The 18,897-nt window shown below is 43.7% G+C and overlaps 1 pseudogene; it reads right to left on the minus strand.

Moving 5' to 3' along the window:
• The window catches only part of LOC100758397, a 139,489-nt pseudogene extending 130,185 nt beyond the window's left edge, over positions 1-9,304 (minus strand).
• Between the last annotated feature and the right edge of the window lie 9,593 nt (positions 9,305-18,897).

An 18,897-nucleotide genomic window follows, 5' to 3' on the forward strand; every position in this document is an offset into this window, starting at 1 on the left:
CATTCCATTTCTTCTTTATGTATCACCTCCAGTATAGCCAATAATTTCATGGAGAACAGCAAACTGAGTTGGCAGCTGAGTGCATACCTCCAGGGAAATTGGACTCAACAGTTCGAGAACCTGACAGATACCTTAACACAACGGATTGTTGCCGTGAATGCCAGATGCCTGAGCCTGCCCACTGTTAATACCATCTTAACTACTCTTATGCAAGCGTTTAGTTTAGTTAAGGAATGGGCTGTGGTGGGGGTTATGCTTTCCATGATGCTGTTATCCATTTTTGTTTGCCTGTGGTGCCTATGCAGGATCAGGAAGTGGCAAAAATCCCAAGCTGCCATTTGGTACTGGCCTTTGCTGCTGTGGAAGCTGGACAATCCCCTCAAGCATGGTTATCCATGCTGACAGACAAATAGATGTCTGTCTCGCCCTTGCTGAGTGAGTGATGCATATCTGAATCAGTCATGCTCAATGATGGGCAACTACCCTCTTGCTGAGCGAATAAGCATAAATGTGTTCCCTTCAACCTAGGACATGAGTCTATGAGGGCGACACAGTGACTCATTGCTGGGTAAGATAGGGACACTGGGGTTGAACCTAACACAGAGATGACTGAAATCTGACAACAGATAGATACTGCTACTCCTATAATATTAAAATAAAAAGGGGGAATTGTTGGGAGTTGCAAAGTACCGTGCCCAAAAGATGGCGCCGGGTTCCACCTTCTGCCAGCCTGACGGCGAGTGCTCTCTGTGGTAAACAACTCCTAATTTGGTAAAGGCCATGTATCCTCTTAATTCTGCTTGGAGACCACCTATCCTGGTACGCCACATAGGGTTAGGTGATTGGTAGATGTAGACTATATCAGGCCCCGTTTTCCTCTACCTGGGGCTGCCATTCACTGCAAATCAAGGTTCCCAAATAAACTGTGAGAAGAAGTTTCCTCGGTGTTGCGTTGTTCTTGCTGTTCAAGGCTAGACACAACATCTATTTATTGTTTATTTGCAAACATGTGAGAGCAAACAGATATCTTGGTCTCTGCAATGAGTTAATAGTTGGCATTTTGAGCCTATCCATTAATAAACTGGCAGGACTGTGTGTTCTTCTTCCAAGTTCACAGATTCCAGCCAACTTGTAAAGATTAAAGTTCTATTGTTTTAGTATGTCACGACCATGTCCCCTGCATCTATTGGCAATGATTTTATTGACATTAATTGAAGTATTAGCAAATGTAGTTTTTCATTTCCTGAGATCAATATCCTTGCTTCTTCTTTGATTCCTCCCCCTCCTCCTCTGTTAGCATTTAGGTATTTGTACTGGGCTGCCTTTGGAGTTTTGACAGGATACATGCTTAGCTGCAGCCACTAAGTGCACCACCAGTGCATATTCACTTGGTTCCCTTTTAAAAAGGCCTTACCCACCTTCAATTTCTCTCTCTCTCTCTCTCTCTCTCTCTCTCTCTCTCTCTCTCTCTCTCAATCTCTGCTTTTTTTTAAAATTACAACATCCTCTTCCTCCTTCTTCTGTGAAGATTTGATTCCTATGAGTAAGAAGTGTTTGAGCTGTTATGAACAGATTATCCATTTTACTGATCATCTCAAAACCAACTTTTTATTCAAATAATTTAATATTTGAACTTTAAATTTATTGCTTATACTCCAGTATACTTTGTTCTCTTTTTCTGGTTTATCTTGTTGTATTTTTCTGAATTCATGACATGAGCACCTTAGTTTGTTTTTCTTTCTAAGGCAGACATTAACCACCACTGACTTCCCACTGACCAATGATTTACCTGACTTTTACATTCATTCAGTTCTAATTTTAATTTTCCCGAGTTTATCTCTCTTTTTTTTTGTTTTTCGAGACAGGGTTTCTCTGTGTAGCTTTGGAGCCTATCCTGACACTCACTGTGGAGACCAGTCTGGCCTTGAACTCACAGAGATCCACCTGCCTCTGCCTCCCGAGTGATGGGATTAAAGGCATGTGCAACCAATGCCTAGCCTGAGTTTATCTTTTAACTCATGTACTATTTAGAAACATGCACTTTAATTCCCTCCATCTTTGCAAATTATAAACTGTCTTGGAATGTTCTTCCCATTTGTGACTATCCATAATACAGATTACAAGTTGCATTTGCAGCTGACTCTGAATGCTTACTAATGCTGTCAGTTCTCTGAACACCACAGGAACGACAGGTAATGTGTCGCTCTGCTTTGCACTTTTAGAATAACCAGTAGAGAATGTCTGAAATTCATTAGCTCAGATGTCAGAAGCCCATTTTCTGGATGCACCTAAAGAGACTGAAGTAGGAAGTTTGTTAATGCCCAGTGTACCGTGAATTCTGAGACAACACTTGGGGATCCAAGAAGACTAGCATCAGCCCTCAACCAACACAGTAGAATGAAAAGTAGAGGGATGGTCCCTCACATTCTTATGAGGGTTAGTGTTTTGTCTAATTGATACAAGCCTGGTTCTGGGAAGAGGAACCTCAGCTGAGAAGATACCTCCATCAGACTGTCCTGTAGGCTAGGCTGGGGACATTTTCTTGATAAATGATAGATGTGAGAGGGCCCGGACCACTGTGGACTGTGCCATCTCTGGAAAGTGGGTTGTAGGAAAGGAAGGCAGAGATAGCAATGAGGAACTAGCCAGTAAGTAGCATTCTTCTCTAGCCCATGCTTTAACTCCAGCCTTCAGTTTCCTGTCTTGAGTTCCTGCCCTGACTTCCCTGCATGATGAAACCTAAGCTGCAAGATAAACCCTTTCATACACAAGATGGTTTTGGTCATGGTGTTTATCACAGGAATAGAAAGGTAAGACACTTGACTCATGTGTTTTCTCCTTCTGGGGTTCTCCTTCAGCATATCATGAAGAACTGGAATGCTGTGTCACAACAATGGACTAGGAAGAGAAAGCAACGCATCATGTCCCATTCCTCTTATTACACTTGCAAGGAATTTTATTCCTGTCCTCATGGGGGAGGTTTCACTGTTGCTTAGTGACAAGGCAGCACTTGGACTCAGAATCCAAGGCCAACTAGCATAACTCAGGAAGAATCTGTCTGAAAAAGTAAAAGAGTCTGGGGATAGAGTTTGGCAGTGGAATGCATGCCTAGAACATAGAGTCTTATGCTCAATCCTCAATAAAAAATAAGAGAATCCACAAAAATTGAGTACCAGGTAGTTAACTTAAGACTTGTGGAGCATGTTTGCATTGTACAATCCACAGTGCTGGAGGAGACCCGACAGGAGTAGAATGGGTCAGTTTTTCAACTCTGACCTTCAAAAGAAAGGCATGGAATAGATTCATGGCCAATGAGATAAAAAATGCTGGGACCATGAGGCAGATAGCCCAGCACTCAAGAAAGTGAGAACAGGATCTTGGACCTCATGGATTACTGCCAGGTGCCCAAGTATTGGGTACTCCTCCTGGAAGTGTTTAGTTGACAAACTCACCAGACCAAGCTCCAACTGAGGAGTGCCCCCAACATATACCCTCCTCCACAATCCTGACTCAACAGGCCCACCTATGTTAAGCAATTCTCACATGCCCTGCTTCAAAATTCCCTTGACTCACTTTTCAGCCATCTCAAAGAAGATCATCCAGTCATAGTTACTTGTACACTGCCATTCCTGCAGACCCCTCCACAGGCCCTCCTCCACATTCATGGTGCGTTTCCTCTGGGCCAGGGACTGAAGCACTGGACTGTAAATCATTAGAACCACTCAATCCAATAATCTGACCCAGCAGACCCTGCCCAAGATGCATCTTTAACCTTGAGTCAGAATAAAGTCAGCTTCTAGGAACTCCTAACCATGCAGCAGATATGAACACAAAGATCTATGTCTATTTACCAGTCTGCCATGTGAGTCTCCTTCTATAACTGTGTGTGGAAGAATGCATGGGGCTTAGATTCCCAACATGGAATTGGGGGTGACAAAATCAAAGTGAAAGTCATTAGAAATGGGGCCTTGGTTGGAACCAAGATTAGGTCATGATGTGGGGATCTCAGGATGGGATAGTGCTCTTCTTGCAATGGAGAAGAGGCCTCACCAAGTTTTCTTTTAGTTCTGTGAGACAGCCATTGAGAATGCATCAGAACTGGCTCTTCAAGGTCTTGTCTGGGTCTCCAGTGTCCAGAACTGTGAGATAACAGTGCCTGTGGATTCAGTCTTCTAGTGTACCTGGTGATGTGACTGAGCTGACTGGCAAAATGCACAGAATGATCTGGAACCTAGGGTCAACGACTGGGGCAATGGTGCAAATCACTGCTGAGGATTAACATGGAGCAAAGAGACAAAAAGTTTCCCCAGAGAAGGTCTGGCCCTTTCTGGCTTAAGGGAAATTCCTTAGACTGTGGGGTGAGGAACAAATGCACAGATATTTCTGGAGTCCAGCACGCTTTCCCATCCTGTGACATGTTGTGGGCCCTAAACACTAAGGTCAATGCTAGAAGATAAAATGCTAAGGCAAAGAATTACCAAATGGAGTAAAAGGCCTAAATCCAAAACCTAGCTTTCTGGGACTCCAGCATCCCCCATGTGACACCTATATTTCTCAGATTGTGAACCTTCCTTGTCCACCACGCATTCATCATGTTGGAGCCCAGTAGGACATGCCAGGCGCAAGTGACACTCACATGAGGAAGCAGGAGAAAGCTGACATGTCTGGAGTCTGAGAGAGTTGCCATTGGACCAGAGTCTTGATATGCTGCCAGCACCGGATATTCCCATAGGCACTGTCTGGTTTGTACAAGCAGTTTTCTGGGCAGTTGGTTTGAACATTGGCTGGTCCACTCTCTCCAACTGCTCCTTTTGGAGGTGATGTTGAGTTAACTGGGGACTGGACAGGAACCAACTGGACAACTGGCTGTGTTGTGGGAGAGTGAGAGCCCAGGACCCACAATCCTTCTTGGGGCTGGAAGGCGGAAGCAATTTGAACATTTATGAAGGTATTTGTCTCAGGTGTTGTCATGAAGTGTGAATCAGGGAACCCGATAACCCCACCTTGGGTCACAGGGACATTACAATTTAGGGACACCTGAGTGAGGAAAAGGTTGGCATTGGGCATGGGTTGTACAGGCCTGCCTGTTGTCCCCACTTACACAATGTTCAGAGGTACAGCTGTACCCAGGGTCATACTTCCATCTTCTGCCACCAAAGACATGCCAGGCAAGGCAGATAGCACTAGTGGATTCCAGGAAGAGATGCCTGCAGTCAGGAGGGGTTCTGGGGGCACCCAGAATAATTGGAGTGTTGGCTGGGGCCAGGTGGGAGAACAGGCAGGGTAGCAAATGTAGACATGGAGGCATTGAGTTTGACAGTCATGTTCTGTCCCAATGAAGATGCTGGAAAAATAAAGAGAAACAGGAGGGCAGCTCTCTGGTCCTGGTAGTCAGTGGTAATTGGGGGAGGGTCATGAGGAAGAGTAGATTGTACTGTTTGCAGATGTCACCTAGGGAATTCCCTGCTGGGTTCATTTGACTGAGCATTGTTCCAGCAGAGATCTTCCTCTCCATTCACCAACATACCCTGATGCTGCTGTGGAGAGGATCCCTCAGCTTTCCTACCCCTGAAAGACTCTTTGGGAATTCCTGGCAGAAAACTCATCAGCGTTTTAGCTCTCTCCCTATGGATGGATCAGTGTGACTCGGTCTGGACCATTATGTCAGTAATGATGCTAACAGGAGGCAAGGCACCATCAATGAGGGCCAGTTTCTAGAAGGGCCTCTGTAAAGGTGGAAGATTTCAAATATTTTGACCTCAATCCTTTCTGAGTGTTCCTGCCACACTCTCAATCCCTCTCCCTTTCTAGCCCAGCACTGCAAACCAAAACCACCTCTGTGCTACCCTCCAAGCCAGAAATATGGAATCCTGGAGGCAACCCCTTAGCATGTCCTACCCATGCTGCTCATCTCTCTCCTAATGCCTCCCATAGAGGACAGCAATGGGATAGATTCTGGCAGTTCCACACGGCCCTGATCCACATTGATCCACATTGTGGTTGTGAGATGTTTTCACAGCACTTGCATGTAAGATACCTATGCAGTTCCCTGATACCTTGTCCTTGCAAGCCCAGCAGTGGTGAGTGGAGGGGCTGCCAGGGGGTTTCTGTGTATTATCAAAGTCACTGGTATTGTCACATTTGGCCATGAAATGAAAACCACATGTGGTCCTTTACTTGTGAGCTCCCACCAATATAAAGAATATTTTGTGGGTTGGGTATAGTCAATATAAATGAATGCTTTGCGGGTTGTTTAGAGCCATGAGCCAGGTGCCAATTGGGAAGACTTTGTTTGAAATTATTTCTGTTATGTAGTAACACAGGAGGGCTCCCCTCAAAGAGAGCCATGTCCAAAAAGCTTGTACATGTTGGCCAGGACACATGTCCTAGCTCTGATTAACAGTAACACAAAACATGATAAATGAAAACTGCTTCTCTCTAAAGCCTCAGGAAAAGGAAACAACCACTTCAGAACCCCACCAAACCAACAGCACTCCAGGTCCCTTCCCTGAGTGAAAGTAACATTGGGGAAGAGAGGCTTCCTGTCAGTTACATGATGGGCTAAAAGAACTGCACATTCCCAAGACAACACCTCTAAAGTGATATTTTAAAAAGTAGTGTAACTATTCAGGCATTATGCTGGCCTGTCCCTGTCACCAACAGAATGGCCTGAGACAGTGCCCTGGTCAGCCCAGGTGCAAAAACCCCTTTAAAAGAAAGACCTCTGACCACTTACGATCTCTTTCCAGCCCTCTCTTCTCTCTTTCCTGCTGTCTTTCTGCTCTCTGATTCCTCTCTCTCTCTCTCTCTCTCTCTCTCTCTCTCTCTCTCTCTCTATCTATCTCTTTCTCTCTCTCTGTCTGTCTTTCCCACTGTTCCCTTGGGTCACACAGGACTTTTACTCTCTCCCTCTCCTCTTATGTCTTCTCTGTGTCTGTGTCAATTTACCTCTTTACTCCCACCCCATTTTCTAATGAAACTTCTCACTAAGTTCTGTCTGCCTAGTGTGTTAGTCCTTCCACCACTGTCACCCTCAACTGCCATGGAATCTGCCAAGGTTCCCCTCAAGGTTTATCAAAACAAGTAGGCCTAAAAGTTGAGAGCAATCACCCATTTCTTTGTTAGTTGACATTTCCTAACTGCTCTGCTTCTGAAGATATCAAATACCTGGTGATGGAGAAGCCTTCCTCCGTGGGAAGGCATGAGCGACTCTAGGCAGCCAGTAGGTAGAGTAACCTCCATCCCCACAGAGGTGAGCCCAATGGGCTGTTTCCTGACTGGCCATTTCTCTGCACTGTCCTTCTAAGGTATAGGGTGGCCCAGTTAAATTTCTGAGATACACAATGTCATAGAACAAGTTCCAGAAGCTTGGAGAAATGACCCAGAGCTCAACTGTTGCCCATGAATATTCCCTGGGACACCACAGTGAACCATTCCACCACATCTGTAAACTGTGCTTAGAAGACCTGCCTGCCACACAGGAAGAGCCAGTCTAGGGCCTGTCATTGTATCTTCTGATCAAGTGTGCTTGCTTGTGTCAACTTAGTTCCACCATGGGCTCTGTTCATCCTGTCATAAGCTTTGTCAGCATCCAAGGTTAGATGTCCTTTCAGAAGTCCAGAGCTATTTCTCACCCACTCCCTTGGTCCAGTCAATCATTGCTAGTAACAGATTTAAACTGCCAGTGGCTTGGACTCAGGTGCCATACTCTGATACTCCAGGCTTACCTTCTGAAGTTATTCTTAGAGGTTTGGACAGTAACCATGCCTGTCTGCTAGGATCCGTGGTGATCAATCTCAGAGCAATCACGCCAAGATTCACCAATGTAACAGGCACTTTACAAGCCTTAGGATAGAACAATGTTTTAGGGAGCAAACTTTAATAAGGTCCATATCTGAGGTCCTAGAGGTATTGCCACAGAGATTTTAAAAAGGCCATTTTAATCCTTTACTTGTCTTCATACGCAGGAGAAGGTTTGCAGTCAGGAGAAACTGAGATGCTATTCTCCTGGAGTTTTCTTGCTGATTCAGAACACTTGGAGTGGGACTATGGCCCATCCACCACTAATATTATTTGTTTTGCAGAGACAAGTTCCAGTCAAACACGGGTACAGTTTTCCTTGCATTCAGGGAACCCTAAGACAAAACACGCATGATGGAATACATGATTCCTTGATGGGCACCCATGGTAGGTTGAAGCGAGCCTCTTAAAACAGGGTCAGTCATCTGTCCTGATGCAGAAGCACAGGTTTCTTCTTATTAATTTAAGAGAGAGGAATTGTGGGCGACCAAAGTGTTTCCGATATGGAATATTTTGAGATTCAGCCTTTGGTCTCACTAAACATGGAGCACCAAAAATCTCTGGCCCACTATTGTATTGTTAATGTCAGTAGGGCTACTTTTGTTTACCATGGCCTCAGGGTAATATGCCTCCTTATTTGCATATCTATGCACCTAAGCAACTGACTATGCCTGCACCTGGGCAGAGAGATCTGAGGTGTGAGTAACTTGTGAGGAGAGAAGGTTGGGAGTTAAGGGGCGAGCGACCAGAGCAGCGAGAACACAAAGAGAGAAATGGTTTCCTCGTAGTATTAGCAGGATGGTTAAGAAACACCGGAAAAGATGGCTAATAAAGAAATGACTCCAGTTCTACAACATGGAACTGAGAGCTCTCTAAAGATCACAAGATGCCTGTGTTTGGTCTTTATCGCAGTTGGGTTGCTCAAAGCTTCCAGGTCCATACACACCCACTCAGGTAGAACCTCATGGACTAAGGCTGAGACATGCTGGGTCACGACAGAAGACCCTAATCATAAAGCTGGGGAAACAGCACTGGAGCAAACCAAACCCTCTGAATGTGGGTGACAGCTAGGAGTCCAAGATAGTCTATGGCCTCTCTAACAGCAGAGCCAGTCTTTATCCTTAGAGCACAAATGGACTTGGGGAGCCCATTCCCTATGGAGGGATACTACTGGAGCCGAGATACAGCAAGGAGGCCCTAGGCCCTCCCCCAAACAATATGACAGGCTTTGTAGGTCCTTGGTAGAGGGCTTTACTATCCATGGAGAGGAGTCAGATTGGGTGGGTGGGTTGGGGTGTGTTGGTTAGGGAACATGGAAGGAGGGGAGGGTAAGGGAATGGGGGGACAGATATGTAAATATGAGTAATTAAAAATTAAAAATAAAGAGACTTGTTCCCCAGACACGCTCTTGCCTGATGCTGTGTGTTACCTGGATTTGAAATGAAGTCTCCTTAAGGATGTCTTGGCTTAGATTATTTGTCACCTGCTTGGTCACTGATTTCATGCTCTGTCCTCTGCCCTTCACAAGCAGATGCTGCCTGTAGCTGACACTGAGTGCTAAAATGGCTGATGATGAAGTTGTCTTCTTGTAGTGTTCTCAGAAACTATTAAAGCATGCCCTTCCTTAGGGATGAAATCTATGTGGCCGATCCCCTCCTGCTGCTCCTGTCACCTGGATTCCAATTCTTCCCCAAAATTCTGAAGATAGAAGAAAGACCCATGTTTGCCTTTGGGGTTACGGAATTTATGTGTGTTCAGGTTAGTCTGTCTTTTTGTAAAACATTAGAATATATGTGTACAACCCGGATGTGAGGAATTGTATGGAGGAGCTTAAAAGCCATCTTATGTGATTGTGGTGGGGCCTGCCTTATATATGTGCTGGCTCTTAGGCAGATTATATGAATAACCAGTGCTTTGGGGAGTTGTCTGTGTCTGTCTGGAGGTAGAAATGTTATGGGATGTATATGCTGAACCTGTAGTCAGGTGTGTATGTATTCATAGCTTGTGTGGATTTTATCCACGTGTCTGAGGAGGCTGGAGTGTCTCCTTTGTCTTGCCAGGATTGACAAGCCAAAGTCACTGGTAAAAGTATTTACTAGACTAGAACTTATATAAAAATTTTAGTTAGGAATCTAAGCCATGGACAGATGCACAGTGGACAAACCCTGTCCATTAGAGAACATAATATTTAGGGGAAGTTGCTTTATCTAGTTATGGCAGTTTGGTATTGTTTGTAGGGGAGTACTGTCAGGAGCCCTCTGAGGTGGTAGGTGGCCGTAAGGAGATGAGATTTAAAGTTTGAGACGCAGTGATGAGGGTGCTAGCTCTATTGGTAAGAGCTTGCTGCACAGGAATTCCACTCCTTTTGCCGAATTAAAAGCCAGGTGTAGGTGTAATGGTGCATAAGTATAATTCCAGCTCTGGGGAGGTGGAGGCAGAAGGAATGATGAACTAGATGGTGAGGCATCCCGGCCTAATCAGCATGCCCCATCGAGAGATCCTGTCTGAAAATCCAGGTAGGTAGCTCCTGAAGAATGTCACTCAAGGTTGATTTCTGGCCAATACACACATGCATGCATGCATGTACACATATATACCTTCACACACAGAGAAATTAACTTTGTTTTGTAAGGGTTGGTTGAGGAGCCTTAAGCATTTTTAGGGACAGAATCAGCTCACCAAATCTATTGAGAAATCACCGGTTTTGGTCTTGAAAACAATGGAAAATACATAGGACAGAACTCCACACATTTATTTCAAGGAAAAAATGGTGATTGTCAGACAATATATGGTCACTGGCAGTGTATCCAAGTTCTAACTCTAATGCAATAAATGGCTTGCCTGTTCTATATCGAGAGGTACCTTGGTCAGCTTTTACATGGTATCATGGTGGCTCTAGAATTCCCTTGGTCCTGCCTCAACTAGATAATAGGAGAGACTTAGTGTGTTTCCTAGGGGAGGCCTTACCAGCTCCAAGGAACAAATGAGAAGAGATCCCAGTGTTCCATGGGTACTAATTCAGCAGGCATGTTTAACAGACCCCTTTAAAAGACAGATGCCGACCCACTCATCTCTCTTATTCTATCTATCTATCTATCTATCTATCTATCTATCTATCTATCTATCACCTCTCCCCCTCTCTATTACTTTACCCTTCCTATCTGCTCTCTGCTTTCTGATCTTCCTATTACGTTCTTAACCTCTTCTCCTGTCTCCTCCTATCTCCTTCTCCTACCGTCAGTACCTATACAGTTCACGGATACTCTATTCATATTCCATATTCCATTGCTCAGCATTCTGTCTCCATAGCAAGTTTTTCACCATTGATGTAAACAAAAGACCAAACGTGGAGTTGTGAAAACCAGGGAGTCTCTCTCTATGATCTCTCTACCTGTCAATGATCTGATGAGCAGGAAACCTCAGAGATCTTTTTCTGGGAACATCCAACCTATGAGACTCAACTTCAGGTCTGTATGTTTCCCAAGGATGAGGTCCACCACCACATTGGCTGAGTCACCTGTGTGTTTCAGCTTTAAGCCTTTAGTAGTTTCTTCCCACTGCTTTTCAGATCACTGTTTCCCCTCGAAGGTTTGGCCATTTTTTGTGATGCCCTTGGCCATGACTTCAGGCTGACTCTGAGTTCTGAGAAAGTGGTTACCTAAGCTCCTTTGGGTTCACACAAAGGAAATTAATATTATTTATATGGGATTCTGTCGGTTACTATTACCATGGAAAACTGTTCAGTCTTTTGTGGATGAATGCCATATTCTTAGTCAATGGACTAAGAAAAGGAAAAGAATCACATTACTCGATAAATGTGAGTTTTCCTTGCTTAGCTTCTACCAAGAAGGTTTAAATTCCATTTCTTAGACTTGCCTGTGCGATCATTGGATTGTAGCTACTTGGTTTCATGAGATGTTGTCAGTAGCATGACAGAGTTATTAGACAGAGACAGTGTCATCCTTGAGTATGTTGGGAACATAAGGAAGCATACCTGTTCTGCGCTGGTTCCAGCCTAGGTTGAGCCATGGTCTTTCAGTGCATCTGTCTCTTTTTCTGACTTTTGTGTTTCTTCCTCTCTCTATGTCACTCACGGTCTCTCTCTCTCTGATATCTCTGCCTCTGTGTCTACATCGCTGCATTGTTGGTGGGAGTATGCAAATCTACCTGCATTGCACTGGGCCTGCATGCTGTACTGAGTCTTAGTCTCTCTCTCTCTCTCTCTCTCTCTCTCTCTCTCTCTCTCTCTCTCTCTCTCTCTCTCCCTCTCTCTCTCTCTCTCTCTGTGCGTGTCAGAGTACTGAACAGCATGCTTTACCACTCTACAATGGAAAATTTAAGGTGATTTTGTATTGTCTTAAAGATATCCTTCACTTTCCAAAATGTAAGTGTTTTCAGCCAAGTGGCTTCTATTATAAAAAGGCAGCTAATGTGTCTCAAATTTATGTTTTTCACAAACCCAAAGGATTTATGTAAGTTCCAGGAAGCTGAATCGGATCCATGCAAACAGGTTTAAAGATTCGCTCCAGATAAATAGCTTTCAGACCTTCCATAGTCCCAGATTACCTTCCTCCTCATCTGGCATCTCTCCCTCTGGATCCCCTCCCTCATCTGGCCATCCTCCCTTCTGATACCAGGACTTCAGATACACTTTTTTCTATACTTAACGTCATCTCCTACACTGCTGATATCTCGAGAGGTGTATGAGGCCCCCGATAATGCCACACATCCTGGAATGGGGTGGAACAACCAGATACTCCAGGGAGTGGCAGTAACCCAACATTCTCAGGTTCCTTAAAGACGGTCAACGCCCCTACATCAGCAGGAAGCAGGCTTGAGAACTCGAAATCCTTATTCCCTAACTTGCAAAGTCTAACACTCAAAATTCAAAAATCACTGAAGGTGGGAATGAAAGGTCCTGGCAACAGGCTGGCCTGCCTGGTCAATTGGCAGTATGCACTCACTCACGTATTTCTCTGTTCATCCCAAGTTTCCATGAGTACTAAGCCTGCAGGCATCTGTAATTGACTCCTTTAAAGGTCAAATCTTGAACCCCTCATGCTCACTTATTTTCTCTCTCTCTCTCTCTCTCTCTCTCTCTCTCTCTCTCTCTCTCTCTCTCTCTGTCTATCACCTTCCCATTCCTGTCTGCTTTCTCCTCTTCGCTCATTCTCTTACCCTCTTTGCCTCTTCTCCTGTCTCCCCCACATTCCCTCTCCAAACCTGTCAGAAACTCTATGGTTCATGGACTTTCTATGGTTTGTCTTCCATTGCTCAGGGTTCTATCTCCATAGTGAGCTTTCCCCTTCCACATAAACAAAAGACCAACACTAGAGCTCTGAATGCCAGGTAGCCTCTCTCTGTGACATTTCTCCCCACCTATTATCTGTTGAAGAGGAAACCGTAGAGAACTTTTTCTTGGACAGACCAACCAGTGAGACACCCTTTCAGGTCGGAGTGTTTCCCAAGGAAGGGTTCCACCATCACATTCGCTGAATTAACTTTGTAGTTTAGCTGTAAGCCTTTGGTAGTTTCTTCCCTCTACTTTTCGGACACCTGTGTTGACTTGACTTTTCGGGCATTTTTAGTTCTGCTTGAGTTCTGAGATTGTGGGAACCAAGCCTCCTCCTGCCTCATATATGGAAATACATATTATGTTTAAGGGATCCTTACAGTTACTGTTAATGTGGAAAATCTGTTCAAAGGGTTGTGTGGAGGAATGTCATATTCCCTAAGAGGTACAATAATGAACTAAGAAAATGAAAAGACAAACATTACACAAAAAGGTGAGTTTTTCATGGTGAGCTTCCTACAGGAAGGTTTCAATTACATTTCTTAGATTATATTTAAGGATCATTGGACTGCAGATACTTGGTTGCATGACAGGATGTCAGAAGCAGGAAGGAGTTCACGAGGTAGAGACAGCATCCTCCGTGTGTATGGTGGGAGCTTGCAGCTGTATCTGGTCTGCACTGGTCTCAGCCTACAATGAGCCTAGGTCTGTCTGAGGTTTATGCATCAGGCTGGTCTGCCCGTGGTCACTCAGCATGTTGCATTCAGGTGGTACAACTGTCACTCCAGGCAAGGTCCATTTGAACTTAAGTCTGCAGGCAGTTGTTAAGACAGACCTCGTGCAATCATGTTCTCTAAATCTCTCTCTCTCTCTCTCAATCATTCAGTTTTCTCTCTGCTCCCTGCTGAGTTTCTTATATTCTTTATCTCTTCTCCTGTCTCTCCCACTCTCCTCTCATGCCATGTGTGAAATTCTATGGTTAATGGACTCTTTATGGTTCGTGTCAGGGTTCAATCTCCGTAGTAAGTATTCTGACAGCATGTAAACAAAAGACCAACTTTGGAACTGTGAAAACCATGGAGTCTCTCTATGTGAGCTATCTTCCCACCCATGCTGGGGTGAGTGGGATACCCAGCCTATCTCTTTCTCAGATATACCAACCGGTGAGACACTACTTCACCTATGAATGTTTCACAAGGATGAGATCCAACATCGCGTAAGGTGAGACACTAGTGTGTTTCTGTTTTAAGCCTTCACCAGTTTCTTCCCACACTTCCTTGGTACCTCGTTTTGCCTGGAATTTTGGGCATTTTTTTTTCTTGGCCACCAATGCATGCTGATTATAAATGATGAGTTCTTCCTTACTGAGGCACCATCGGTCTTGTCCATGGGAATTACATCTTATTTTTGAGGGATAATTCTTGTTATTGTTTTTGTGTAATAACTGTTCAATGAAATTTGGTGGATGAATGTAATCTTTCCTAAGAAGGAGAACAATGGAATCATAAAATGGAAATAATCACATTACCCAACAAAACGTGAGTTTTCCATGGTGAACTTCTTCAAGCAGAGTTTACATTACATTTATTAGTTTACATTGAACAATAATTGGACTTCAGCCACTTGTTTGTATGAGATGATATCAGCAGCATTACATAGTTCATTAGGCAGAGAAGGCATCCTACATGAGTTGGTTGTGAGCCTGCAGAGATGTACATGTTCTGCACTGATCTCAGCCTACACTGAACCTTGATCCGACTGTGTCTGTCTCTGTCTATTTGTCTGTGTCTCTGTCTATATCCCATTGTCTCTCACTGTCTCTCGGTCTCACTTTCTTTCACTCTGCAGCCTAGGTGAACACATGCAATGTACCTGGTCTGGACAGTTCTATGCCTGAACTGAGGATTGGTCAGACTAACTCAATCTGTCTCTGTCTCTCTCCTCAAATTGTACCTCCCTGTCTTTCATTGTTGATGTTACTCTGTCTCTGTCTCTGCAAGCAGGACTGCATCCTGCACCTGCACCTGGTCTGGTCTGGTTTACCTTCTATAGAGAATGGAACATGTCCCTGATTCTTCTTTTTGTCATCATTCTAGTGGTCACAGTCTCCCCTTGAGTCGATAAATTTGCTGTTATGTTACAAGTCCGATTCCAATAGAGTACCGAATGATAGTCAAACCCATACCACAGTAGCAAATTTGCAGTGTATTCCATTAGCCTTAAAATGTCCAACATTTTTAAAATACATGGAAGCTCCCAGCCTAGTGGCTGCTATCATAATTAGCCTGCTAATGTGTCTAAAGTTTATGTTTTTCACAAACCTAAAGGATACATGTAAGTTCAAGGGAGCCTAATAGGAATGATTTAAATAGTTCCCAAGATTCAATACATATAAATAGAACTCATCTATTGGATGGTGCCAGTCCCCTATTTTCATCCTCATTGCATGAACATGCTGTAACACCCCATGTCCCCTTCCCATCCTACCTCCAGTTCCAGCACAGAAGAAACATTGGTTTATAAACTTAACCTGTTCATTCTACACAGCTGACTATTTGCCAGTTCTAAGACCAGATAGTGTCACACAGGCCAGTTTGGAGCAGAGCCAGGAAATACTGCAGGATATGGCAGGACAAAATATGTTTTACACACAAAGATGTTCAACTCCAAAGATTCTCAACACCACCCCACACTTCAGCAGAAAGAAGGGTCTAGGATTTGAGGTCTTTATACCATAATCTGGCATGTCTAACACCCCACCATTTAATAATCAGTGAAGGTTGGAATGAGGTTTAGGCATCAGGCTTGTCTGCCCCTGCTTACTTGGCATGATGCATTCATGAGATACTCTTGTCACTCCAGGCAAGGTCCTTTGTGCTGTAAGTTTGCAGGCTGTTGTAATGAAAGACCTGGGGCAATCATCAATCATGCTCTCTCTCTCTCTCTCTCTCTCTCTCTCTCTCTCTCTCTCTCTGTCCTTCTGTTTTCCCTCTGCTCTCTACTTCCTGCTCAGGCTCTTAGATACTTTGTCTCTTCTCCTGTCTCTTCCACTCTTTCTGTTCCCCATGTCTGAAACTCTATGATTAATGGACTCTCTATGGTTCATGTTCCATTTGTCAGGGTTCCATTTCCATAGCGCCCATTTCCATTCCATGTAAACAAAAGATGAACATTGGAGCTGCGAAAACCATGGTGGCTTTCTCTGTGAGCTCTCTTCCCGCCCATTTTGGCGTGAGTGTGAGACCCAGGATATCTTTTTCTCAGTCATACCAACCGGTGCGAAACCACTTCGCCTATGAATGATTCACAAGGATGAGGTCCAACACCGCATAATCTGGGACACTAGTGTGTTTCCATTTTAAGCATTCAGCAGTTCTTCCCACTCTTTTTCGGGTCCTCTTTTTGCCTGGACTTTTTCTGCATTTTTTGTTTTGTCCTTGGCCGAAGTTCAGGGTGAATTTAAGTCTTGAGTTCTTCCTCACAGAGGCACCATTGACTTTGTCCATTTGAAATATAACTTATGTATACGGGATATTGTTCTGGTTATTGTTTCTGTGGAAAAACTGTTCAAAGACATTTTGTGGATGGATGTCTTCTTTCCGAAGAAGGATAACAATGAAATTATAAAATGAAAAGCCTCACATTAGCCAACTAAAGGTGAGTTTTCCATGGTTAACTTCCTCAAGAGGGGTTTACATTTCATTATTTAGACTAGTCTGAAGGATCACGGGACTTCAGCAACTTGGTTGCATTAGATGATATAAGCAGCAGGACATAGTTCATTAGGCAGAGAAGGCATCCTTCATGAGTGGGTTGTGAGCCTGCAGAGCTGTACAAGCTCTGCTCTGATCTCAGCCTACACTGAGCCTTTGTCTGACTGTGTCTGTCTCTGTCTACATGTCTGTGTCTCTGTCTATATCTCAATGTCTCTCACTGTCTCTCAGTCTGTCTGTCTTTGACTCTGCAGCCAAGGAGTAAACCATCACATGTATCTAGTCTGGCAAGGTCTATGCCTGAACTGAAGTTGGTCACTCTGACTCACTCTGTCTCTGTCTCTCTTCTCAAATTGCACTTCCCTGTCTTTCACTGTTGCTGTCTCTTTGTCTCTGTCTCTGTCTCTGTCTATGCAACCAGAACTGGAACCTTAAGCTGCAAATGGTCTGGTTTGACCAGTTCTCAGCCTGCCTTATGGACAGCTGTAGATGTGAACTTTGTTTATGGAGTCACTCTGTCTTGTCATTGTCTTGAGTCACCATTTTCCTTCTCTCTCAAAATCTCTGATGCTATGGACAAGGACAGCAAGGGATCTATGCCAGATTTCATGAGGAGCTGATTTTAGAAATGGGGATTGTAAAGTTGGCCTTAAAGAGAGAATGGAACGTGTCCCCTATTTCTGTCTTTCTCATCCTGCTAGTGGTCACAGTCTCTCCTTGAGTCTACAAATTTGAGGTACGTTACAAGTCCAACACTTGAAAACCGGTATAGAACTCATCCAGACCCCATGAATATGGGTTTCACTGAGGAGGCCTAAGAAATATTTGGGCCTCTTGTAGTACATCAGTACTTATTCCTAGCCTAGGAATGGAATGCACTTTGGGAGCCCATTCCACATAGGGAGATACTCCCTCAGACTAGACTACCATGGAGGGCCTAGGCCCAATCTCAAACGATATGATAGTTTCTGAAGACCACCCATGGAAGACCTCATTCTCTTTCTGGGGAGCAGAAATTGTATGGGATCATTAGGGAGTGATTGGTGGGCAGAGGAGGAAGGGAGGAAGTGGGAACTGGGATTGACATGTATTACAATCATGTTTCAAATTTAAATTAAAAAATGGAGGGAAAATGCTAAAAAGTACAACAATTAATGTAACAAAATATATGAGTGAAACCCAAGGAAGCCTTAACCCTTCACAAAATGTAAAAGAAACTTAGGGTTGCTTCCATTTTGTGAACTGCAGCATATGGAATATAACTAAGTGGTCATCAATCAACTGGAATGTATTATCAATCAACATGTAATTACATGTGTACTGGACTGAAGCCATAGTAGGTTATTGTGAGGCAGCAGAATAAAAATAATAAAAGCCAGAGAGAGACCAGGATGATCTCAAACTCACAAAAATTGACATGTCTGTACCTCTTTATTGCTGCGAATAAAGATGTATGCTACCACAACCCAGCTTCAAGATATTACTTATACTGGATTAAGATTCATGTGGAAAGTGCTTTTCTCTAATGATCTGTCCTACTTAATCTATTAAAGGAATATACAAGTCTATAGTAGAGTTTAATGTCTACATACATGTTCAAGGAAATTTCTTTTATTAAAATTCAAGGATATTTAAAGTTTGGGACTCTGATGGACTGTATACTTTCCCAAGGTATACAGCGATCCAGAAATTCTTGAATGAGAAACTTTAGAGGTCACAGTCTCACAATTGCAATGGTTGCCATGATTAGCAAGAAACAAATTTTATTACTCCAGGAGTCTACATATAGTGTCAGTGTCTAGGTCAGTTCTGATTTTTACTGGAGTTTCTTACTTCATCCTTGTTGGAAAATAGAGAAACCAGAAATCTAAAGAAAGATTCAAATTTTAAAGAGCTCCCCTGACTTTCCCTACCTATTCACTGGTTCTTTATATCAAACCATTCCACATATCCATGAGTACCACATATCCTGACTATTCTTTCATTTCTCTTAAAGTTGAGGGGATAATTTTGATCTGCTTTGTGTTTGCTGATTTTTTCACTGTTTACATTATAATATGATAGTTATTTCCCCTTGATTTGGATGCTTCA

Source organism: Cricetulus griseus, unplaced genomic scaffold (genome assembly GCF_003668045.3).
Source record: "Cricetulus griseus strain 17A/GY unplaced genomic scaffold, alternate assembly CriGri-PICRH-1.0 unplaced_scaffold_7, whole genome shotgun sequence".
Taxonomy (NCBI): domain Eukaryota; kingdom Metazoa; phylum Chordata; class Mammalia; order Rodentia; family Cricetidae; genus Cricetulus; species Cricetulus griseus.